The sequence below is a fragment of the Mobula birostris genome, chromosome 11 (assembly GCF_030028105.1).
Source record: "Mobula birostris isolate sMobBir1 chromosome 11, sMobBir1.hap1, whole genome shotgun sequence".
In the NCBI taxonomy this organism is placed as follows: domain Eukaryota; kingdom Metazoa; phylum Chordata; class Chondrichthyes; order Myliobatiformes; family Myliobatidae; genus Mobula; species Mobula birostris.
In genome coordinates, this window is record NC_092380.1 from 77,205,887 (window position 1) to 77,215,940 (window position 10,054).

At 41.2% G+C, this 10,054-nt stretch overlaps 1 long non-coding RNA gene across 1 annotated transcript in view; it reads left to right on the forward strand.

The window, feature by feature from the left end:
* Positions 1-7,928, forward strand: part of LOC140205204 (uncharacterized) — a 35,309-nt gene extending 27,381 nt beyond the window's left edge. Inside the window, exons 3-5 of the long non-coding RNA XR_011887777.1 lie at positions 381-418; positions 1,205-1,419; positions 7,275-7,928. This is a non-coding gene — a long non-coding RNA (uncharacterized lncRNA). The remainder of the gene's footprint in view (positions 1-380; positions 419-1,204; positions 1,420-7,274) is intronic.
* Positions 7,929-10,054: the final 2,126 nt, after the last annotated feature.

Genomic DNA, 10,054 nt, shown 5'->3' on the forward strand with positions numbered 1-10,054 from the left:
CAAACATTATCCATGCAGCACCCTTAGACAGAATTGCAAATCCAATGTGTACATGTAGAGTACAAGACATCAATCAAAATTTTGTACTCTCATTTAATTCTTCCTTCATTATTACAGTGATGAAGGTGGTTAACTCACCATAAATTATTCACTTCTTCCTGCAACGAAGCCTTTATGCTTGCCAATAACTCGTTCAGTTATAGTGAGGTCAGAAGGTGCTCTACTGTTTGGAAGGTACACCAATTATGAATATGCTTAGTGGTTTAAAGGAAATGGTTTGGGAAGGCTACCTAGGGTGGCATAGCACTGCAGCCTTGATTCAATCCTGACCTCTGGTGCTGTTTGTCTGGAATTTACATGTTCTTCCTTTGAATGTGCAGGCTTCCCCAGATGCTACAGTTTCCTACAACATCTCAAGGTAGGTTGATTAGCTGCTGTAAGTTGAAACTGATGCGTAAAGTCTCAGAGGGCGAGTTGATGGGAATGTGGGATTGCTAGGGGATTAATGTAAGTGGTGGTTGATGGCTGGTGCAGACCTGGTGGGCTGAAGGGTTAGTTTCTGTGTGCATAACCCTATGAACACTATGAATTACCCAACCAAAGTTAAAGGAAGCAGTTTACAAACACTTAGCAATTGGTTAAATGGTCTATGTTGACTTTAGCGCCACATTATTTGATTTTATGTAATGTCAAGAAGGCACTGGTATTAACGGGGGAGTGAAGAAAGGAGGCCAAATGCAGCCAAGGAAGCAGAGTTCCTGCCAGATTTTTAATCCTTTGTAATCTATTTGTATGTCAGACTAGAAAACTAATGAGAGAGTTGGAAAGTTTTCCAGAATTAGAAAAACAAGTGCATGGGAGAAGCTCGGATCAGGAAAAAGGAGACTAAGGTGTCCACATAGAGCGGATGAGTGCATCCTGCTCCTTTGATCAACCAGAGTGCTATAAAAAGAGATTTCTAGTAAGTTGGCAGCTCCCAATTATTTTCACTGCCACATTTTCCAGTTGCTGGGAGACTAACTTGGATTAAAACATTCTTCTCCCAATCATACAGCAGGAACATGAACCTGAATGAGCACATTGAAAAATTACCTTACTTCTCCAAGACAGGGCATTCACAGCTCTAGTTGTTCACTAGTGTAAAAACAACAGCAGCAGAGACCTGTAAAATGACTTGCAGAACTCTTTTTTGTTGTTGTTAAAGGGTTAACGTCTCATAAACTCGTCTTTCCCATCTTGAAAAGAAAATGCACAGTGATATGGTAAATGGAGGCCTGAGTATTCAAATTCTCAAAGAAGGCAAGAGCCTGGAGACACGAGACTGCAGGATGGAACACAGCAGTCGAGCATCATCTGTCAGAGGAAAGAAATTGTCAATGTTTAGGGTTGAAACCCTGCATCAAGACTAAGAGTGGAGAGGTGAGACGACCAGTATAAAGAAGCATGCTCCAGTTCAGAAGCCAAAATGTAAAGATTAATTTAACAGTGATTTATAAGTTCCAGCTTCTGAAATAGAAATTAGAACAACTCAGAGTGAGAACTACAGGGTCTCATTCAAATTCCATTATTAAAATATGATGAAAATGAATCTTGCAAGCTAAACACACACGGGGTTTCTTATAATCAACCCATACCATTTTTACTGTGAAGTACTTTATAAACAGTGGCATAGTTTTGTAGTAGTACAGTATATGGGTAAAATATTCTGCACAAGGAAAAGCAACTAGGGTTCATGCATTTCATCAAGAGAAATCGCAGAAATTATAAATGCCTTATAAATTTAATATTGTTAACTTTTACAGTAGAATGAAGAAGGATGAAGATTTTCAATGTCAAAAATTATATTGAGAGACCTAGATATTATATTTTAACTGGCTTGTTAATCCATATTTTTTAAATCTTTTCCATAGTGATCAAAACTTTAATGATTTCTAAATGCTATAATTCTCCCTAGATAACTCATTGTTAGTTTGTGGAAGTGTATTATTCCCTACAGAGCTCTGCAAAAGGACAGAGAGAAAAATTCTCACAGTTTTTAACTAAGTTCTTGCTAGGAGAATTGCGCAAGGCAAGTGACCAAACATAATCAAAGCAAAGATCAGTGCTGAGTACCATTAGCTCACTGCTGACTGCAAAATCCAGGCCAGGAATTCAAAAGGTACTTTTCTATGTTTCTCAAGTCTTCAGATAATGGAACACAGTAGATATAAAGTATGTGTTCTCAAAGCATGGCTGTCCAATTCAGAAAAAGTCCATGCCATGAAAAAAACACAACTTCTATTTACCCTTTCCAGAAAACATGCAAAGGCACTTCACAGCGGTTTCATGAAACAAATTTTACTCCAATCTCAGTAAGAAGTTAGAATAGCAACACACAGAAAATGTTGGAGGAACCCAGCAGGCCAGGCAGCATCAATGGAAATGAGTACGGACGATGTTTTGGGCCAAGACTCTTCATCAGGTCCCTTCATCACAGAAGTTAGAATAAATTATTTAATGCTTAATCAAAGCATCCTATAGACAGAAAGCGAGATTTAAGGATCAAGTTCCAAGGCTCAAGGCCAGTCAAGAATTGATTAAATCTAATAGATTTACGGACCCATAAGAGATCAGGAGAGTTAGAATTTCAGGTTGTATACTGCATACATTCTGTGATATTAAATTGAACCATTGAGAATCAGAGGAGATAGATTTTTCAGAGAGTTGTAGGATGGGAGAAGACTATTTTATTTCCCATTTATACTGTTAAGTATTGTACGACAGCATTCTGTACCAGCAGGCTGCTACAGATTATGAAGAAATATAAATTTCTATTAGTGATCAGGATCAGAGATAACAGCTTGCTGATGTCTGGTTGTAGAATTGACCATTCTGCAATTTTAGCTTCACAACTAGATCTATTTCAGTCATGCTGATTATATTAGCAGGGTCCAGATGTTAGAGTTATAGAGACACATCACTTCCTCCTTTGAGGACTGTACATCTTCAAAAACAATACTGTAGCTGCAGCTGCCATGTGATCTTACATCAACGAGTGTTTTATGACTCATCCATACAGCAAGTGCTTCATCTTTCGATAATTAGAGACAACCAGTTTTGTATAGGTCTCTCTAATAAATAAGGAGAAGCATTTTGAAAGCAGAAACACACACAAAATGCTGGAGGAGCTCTGTAGGCCAGGCAGCGTCTATGGAAAAGAGTAAACTGTGGACGTTTTAGGCCAAGACCCTTCATCAGGACTAGAAAAAAAGATGAGGAGTCAGAATAAGAAGTGGAGGAAGGGGAGAAAGAACCACAAGGTGATAGGTGAAATGGGGGGGGGGGTGTGGGAGGGTGAAGTAAAGAGCTGGGAAGCTGATTGGTGAAAGAGATACAGAGCCGGAGAAGGAGGAATGTGATAGCAGGAGACAGAAAGCCATAGAAGAAAGAAAAGGGGGAGGAGCACCAGAGGGAGGGAGGTGATAGGCTGGTAAGGAGAAAGTGAGACAGAGAAATGGGAATGAGGAATGTTGTTATGAAAGGTGTGGGGGGGGGGGGTGGAAAGAGCATTACCGTAAGTTTGAGAAATCGATGTTCATGCCATCAGGTTGGAGGCTATCCAAATGGAATACAAGGTGTTGCTCCTCCAACCTGAGTGTGGCCTTATCCCGGTAGTGGAGGAGGCCATGGATAGACATATCGGGATGGGAATGGGAAGTGGAATTAAAATGGGTGGTTACTGGGAGATCCTGCTTTTTCCTGGCATACAGAGCATAGGTGCTTGGTGAAGTGGTCTCCCAATCTGTGTCAGGTCTCCCCAGTAGACAGGAGGCCACACTTGGAGCACTGGATACAGTAGATAACCCCAACAGGCTCACAGGTGAACTGTGGCCTCACCTGGAAGGACGGTTTGGGGCTGTGAATTGTAGTGAGAGAGGAGGTGTAAGGGCAGGTGTAGCCCTTGTTCCACTTGCAAGGATAAGTGCCAGGAGGGAGATCAGTGAGGAGGGACGAATGGACAAGGGAGTTGCGTAGGGAGCAATCCCTGTGGAAAGCAGAAGGTGGGGGTGTGGTAGTGTGGAGGGAAAGATGTGCTTGGTGCTGGGATCCCGCTGGAGATGACGGGGAATTATGTGCTGGATGAGGAGGTTGGTAGATGAGGACAAGAGGAACCCTATCCCTGGTGGGGTGGCGGGAAGATGGGTTGAGGGAAAACGTGCAAAATGGAAGACTGTGGTTGAGGGCATCATTAATGGTGGAGGAAGGGAAGCCCCTTTCTTTGAAGAAGGAGGGCATCACCATTCTGGAATGAAAAGCCTCATTCTGAGAGCAGATGTGCTGGAGACGGAGGAATTGAGAGAAGGGGATGGCATGATTACAAGTAACATAGTGGGAAGAAGTATAGTCCAGTGAGAGTCCATGGGTTTATAATAGACATCAGTAGATAAGCTGTCTCCAGGGATTGACACAGAGAGGTTGAGAAAGGGGAGGGAGCTGTCGGAAATGAACCAAGTAAATTTGAGGGCAGTAAGGAAGTTGGAAACAAAGTTGATAAAATCAACAAGATCTGTAGGGGTTCAGGAAGCAGCATCAATGCAGTCTTTGATGTAGCATAGGAAAAGTTGGGAAGAGAACAGTCTCAGGGAGCTGAACAGGAATTAAGATGTGGGATATAAACTTCCAACAGGAAATAGAAAGGGCATGTAATAAAGGCAATGTTATGATGGTCACAGGGGATTTCGATATGCAGGTAGATTGGGAAAAATCAGGTTGGTGCTGGATCCCAAGAGAGGAAACACCTACGAGATGGTTCAGTTGAGCAGATTGTGGTTGAGCCCTCTAGGGAAGGGCAATTCTGAATCAGGTGTCGTGTAATGAACCAGATTTGATAGAGAGCTTAAGGTGAAAGAACCTTTAGGAGGCAGTAATTATAATATGATAGAATTCACCCTGCAGTTTAAGAAGGGTAAAATAAAGCCAGAAACATAGAAACGTAGAAACATAGAAAATAGGTGCAGGAGTAGGCCATTCGGCCCTTCGAGCCTGCACCACTATTTATTATGATCATGGCTGATCATCCAACTCAGAACCCCGCCCCAGCCTTCTCTCCATACCCCCTGATCCCCGTAGCCACAAGGGCCATATCTAACTCCCTCTTAAATATAGCCAATGAACTGGCCTCAACTGTTTCCTGTGGCAGAGAATTCCACAGATTCACCACTCTCTGTGTGAAGAAGTTTTTCCTAATCTCGGTCCTAAAAGGCTTCCCCTCTATCCTCAAACTGTGGCCCCTCATTCTGGACTTCCCCAACATCGGGAACAATCTTCCTGCATCTAGCCTGTCCAATCCCTTTAGGATTTTATACGTTTCAATCAGATCCCCCCTCAATCTTCTAGATTCCAACGAGTACAAGCCCAGTTCATCCAGTCTTTCTTCATATGAAAGTCCTGCCATCCCAGGAATCAATCTGGTGAACCTTCTATGTACTCCCTCTATGGCAAGGATGTCTTTCCTCAGATTAGGGGACCAAAACTGCACACAATACTCCAGGTGTGGTCTCACCAAGGCCTTGTACAACTGCAGTAGTACCTCCCTGCTCCTGTACTCAAATCCTCTTGCTATAAATGCCAGCATACCATTCGCCTTTTTCACCGCCTGCTGTACCTGCATGCCCACTTTCAATGACTGGTGTATAATGACACCCAGGTCTCGTTGCACCTCCCCTTTTCCTAATCGGCCACCATTCAGATAATAATCTGTTTTCCTATTTTTGCCACCAAAGTGGATAACTTCACATTTATCCACATTAAATTGCATCTGCCATGAATTTGCCCACTCACCCAACCTATCCAAGTCACCCTGCATCCTCTTAGCATCCTCCTCACAGCTAACACTGCCGCCCAGCTTCGTGTCATCCGCAAACTTGGAGATGCTGCATTTAATGCCCTCATCCAAGTCATTAATATATATTGTAAACAACTGGGGTCCCAGCACTGAGCCTTGCGGTACCCCACTAGTCACTGCCTGCCATTCTGAAAAGGTCCTGTTTATTCCCACTCTTTGCTTCCTGTCTGCTAACCAATTCTCCACCCACACCAATACCTTACCCCCAATACCGTGTGCTTTAAGTTTGCACACTAATCTCCTGTGTGGGACCTGTCAAAAGCCTTTTGAAAATCCAAATATACCACATCCACTGGTTCTCCCCTATCCACTCTACTAGTTACATCCTCAAAAAATTCTATGAGATTCGTCAGACATGATTTTCCTTTCACAAATCCATGCTGACTTTGTCCGATGATTTCACCGCTTTCCAAATGTGCTGTTATCACATCCTTGATAACTGACTCCAGCAGTTTCCCCACCACCGACGTTAGGCTAACCGGTCTATAGTTCCCCAGTTTCTCTCTCTCTCCTTTTTTAAAAAGTGGAGTTACATTAGCCACCCTCCAATCCTCAGGAACTAGTCCAGAATCTAACGAGTTTTGAAAAATTATTATTATTACAGTGAAGTAAAGGGAATTACAGTGGCATGAAAGAAGAGCTGGCCCAAGTTGATTGGAAGTGAACACTAGCAACAATAGTGTTGCTGCAATGGCTGGAGTTCCTTGGGGAAATTCAGAAGGCGCAGGATAGATACATCCCAGAGATGAAGAAGTATTCTAAAGGGAGGATGAGGCAACAATGGCCAACAAGGGAAGTCAAAGACAGCATAAAGGCAAAAGAGAGAGGGCATGTAATATCGCACATATTCGTGGGAAGCTTTTAAAAACCAGGGGTAACTTAAAAAAACATAAGGAGAGAAAAGGTGAAATACGAAGATAAGCTGGCCAATAATATCAAAGAGGATACCAAAAGATTTTTCACATATATAAAGAGATGGGTGAGAGGGGACTTATTCTGGTTGGCTGCCAGTGAATGAGATTCCGCAAGATTCCAGCCTCCTTTCCTGTTATTTATCAATGATTTGGATGATGGCTTTGTGCCCATGTTTATTGCAATACAAAGATAGGCAGAGGGGCAGATAGTCTTGAGGAAGCTGAGAGTCTGCAAAAGGACTTGGACAGATAGGGAGAATGGGCAATGAAATGGCAGATGGATACAGTGTAGAGAAGTGTATGGTCATGCACTTTGTTAGAAGGAATAAAAGCATAGACTATTTTCTAAACAGGGAGAAAATTCAAAAATCTTGCACAGAGGACCTGGGGATCTTTGTGCAGAATTCCCTCAAAGTTAACTTGCAGGTTGAGACAGTGGTAAGGAAACCAACTGCAATGTTACTATTCATTTCCAGAGGACCAGAGTATAAAAGCAAGGATGTATTACTGAGCAACTCACACAAAATGCTGGAGGAACTCAACAGGCCAGGCAACATCCAAGGAAAAAAGCAGAGTCAACATTTCGAGCCGAGACGTGCCGAAGGGATATCCAGCATCTGCAGGTTTTCTCTTGTTTGTGATGTATTACTGAGGCTTTATAAGGCATTGGTCAGACAGCACTTGGAGTACTGTGAGTAGTTTTGGGCCCCTTACCTAAGAAAATATGTGCTGGCATTGGAGAAGGTCCAGAGGAGGTTCACGAGAATGAGTCCAGGACTGAAAGGGTTACCATACAGAATGAGGATAGCTCTGGATCTGTATTCATTGGAGTTTAGAAGAATGAGGGGGGAATCTCATTGAAACTTAGTGAATATTGAAAGGCCTAGATAGAGTGAAGTGGAGAGGATGTTTCCTATTATGGGTGAGTCTAGGGCCAGAGAGCACAGCCTCAGATTACGGGGACATCCATTTAAAACACAGATGAGAAGGAATTTCTTTAGCCATTGGGTGGTGAATCTGTCAAATTCATTGCCACAGACAGCTGTGGAGGCCACATCATTGAGTATATTTAAAGTGGAGGTTGACAGGTTCTTGGTTAGTCAGGGCATGAAAGGTTATGGGGGAGAAGGCAGGAGAAGGGTTGAGAGGAATGATAAATCGGCTATGATGAATGACAGAACAGACTCAGTGGGCTGAATGGCCTAATTCTGCTCATGTGGTATGGTCGCATGATTTTATTTTAATTCCACACAAGTATAGTTCTTACATCTGTAACTTGAACACCTTATTAGATCATTATGCTTAAAATGTATCTTGAAATATATAATATAAAAATTACAGACTAGCTATTTGTTATGCTATAGAAAGTAACAAATGTCACAAAGTGTAAATGCTGGGATTGTCAGAGAATACCACAAATTACACTGTGGAGATGCAACAGCAAATTCACAAGTCTGACAGAAGTTAAACTCCATACCACATGTGGAAAGCTCAAATAGAACAACTTTTTTTTTCAAAGTCAATGCTAAACGTCAATAATTTTTTTTAAAATGCACTGGAAATTCATTCTGTTATTTTCTTTGCATACTGTATTCAGAAGTGAAAGATTGAAAAGGTTAAATGACAATCTGAGTTCCATGTTATTTCTGAACACTTGTACTGAAGAGAAAGCACAGGGAGAAGGCTGGATCGGAGGTGCTTGTTGTGACATATTTGTGTACGAACCACCAAAGAGCACTTCTGTAAATCGAATGTTTACTTCTGTCACTTATTTCAACATCTGTATTTTAAGAAGAGCTGGTTTAGAAAAGATAGTAATGATTGATTTTTTTTTCAAAGTAATAGAAATAGAAACACCTTTAAGAAAACATTGTTAAAGATCATAGTAACAAAAGAACATTTACATTAATATTGAAATTCTATTCCTTTGATTTTATACTTCTTTTAACTTTTTATACTTTTAAACAAATTTGCATTCCTAAGGATTTCAAATTCAGTTCATAATGAATAATGAGGCATGGTCAGCTACTTTTGGACATGGGTAAATGTTCTGGAGAGTGCAGTTTCACATTGTGCACTCTTGTATTTGCTCTTTATGCTTTATTGTTTGTATTGAATGCCCACTTATGTTCTTCTTTCACGAAGAAGATCTGCATACATACTCCCATCCGTAGAACATGCCCCACAATAAACATATTCACATGTGCTATTTTGCATCATTAATTTGCAATCAGGCAAGTGTCCTGACTGTCAGTGTCATCTTTTAGTTAAATGTTAGTAGGACGACAAATGCAGTCTTTACTGACCACAGCCAGGAACAGCAACGGGGAGCAAAATAGTTCCTAAATAGTACGTTTGTGATGCAAATATTCCAAGATACCACACAGGAACGTAATTGATATCCAGTCAAACATTAATTAAGCAGAGGACCCAAAACATTGTCAAAAAGTAAAATCTTAAGGAGGAAAGTGATATGGAGAGGCAGAGGTTCTGGGAGTGTATTTCAGAGCATCCAGTCTTTGCAGCTAAAGGCATGGTTCCAAATTGATGGGGGTCATTAAATCTGGGGATAAGCACATGGTAGGAATTGAGTATTGTACACATCCTGGAGCTTGTAAACGTTAAGGGGATTTCAGAGACAGGAAGAAATTGAATTTTCAGATTTATATTTTGCTTAACCATCATTGAGCTGAAGGTGATTTGGTGCAAGTTCAAAAAGTGACAGCAATGTTTTGGACAATTCCAAAATTTATTTAAGGTAAACAGACAGCCACAAGAGAATATTGGAATGGAGGATGATTTCAGCAGTTGAAGAGGTACAGAGCAACCAGGCAGTATTGATGATAAGGGAATAGGGAGTTTGGTGATGGCACAGATAAGCTGGCTTAACTAGGCTAAATAAAACAAAGTCATGAACATTCACTGAGAAATTCATCTGGATGCAGTGGCACTAAATACGCAATGTAGTGGGGTGAGCATGCTGCTTCTTGCCTTCAAAACTAATTCCAAAACTCTGGACGCAAGAATTAATGCACTGCTTAGACTGTGAAGTATATTCAATCTGCTGCCTATTTTCTGTTTTCATTTCAGAGTTCCTGCATCTGCAGTTTTATCTTATTTTCATTAATCTGTCTACTTTATAATAATAATAATATAAAAATGATGGGTACTTGCTTACACTGCAAAGTACAGGCAGCCATGTTTTTTTTCCAGACATTTCCTTGTCAACCTCCAGCCAGGAGTGCCTGCCTGTTGT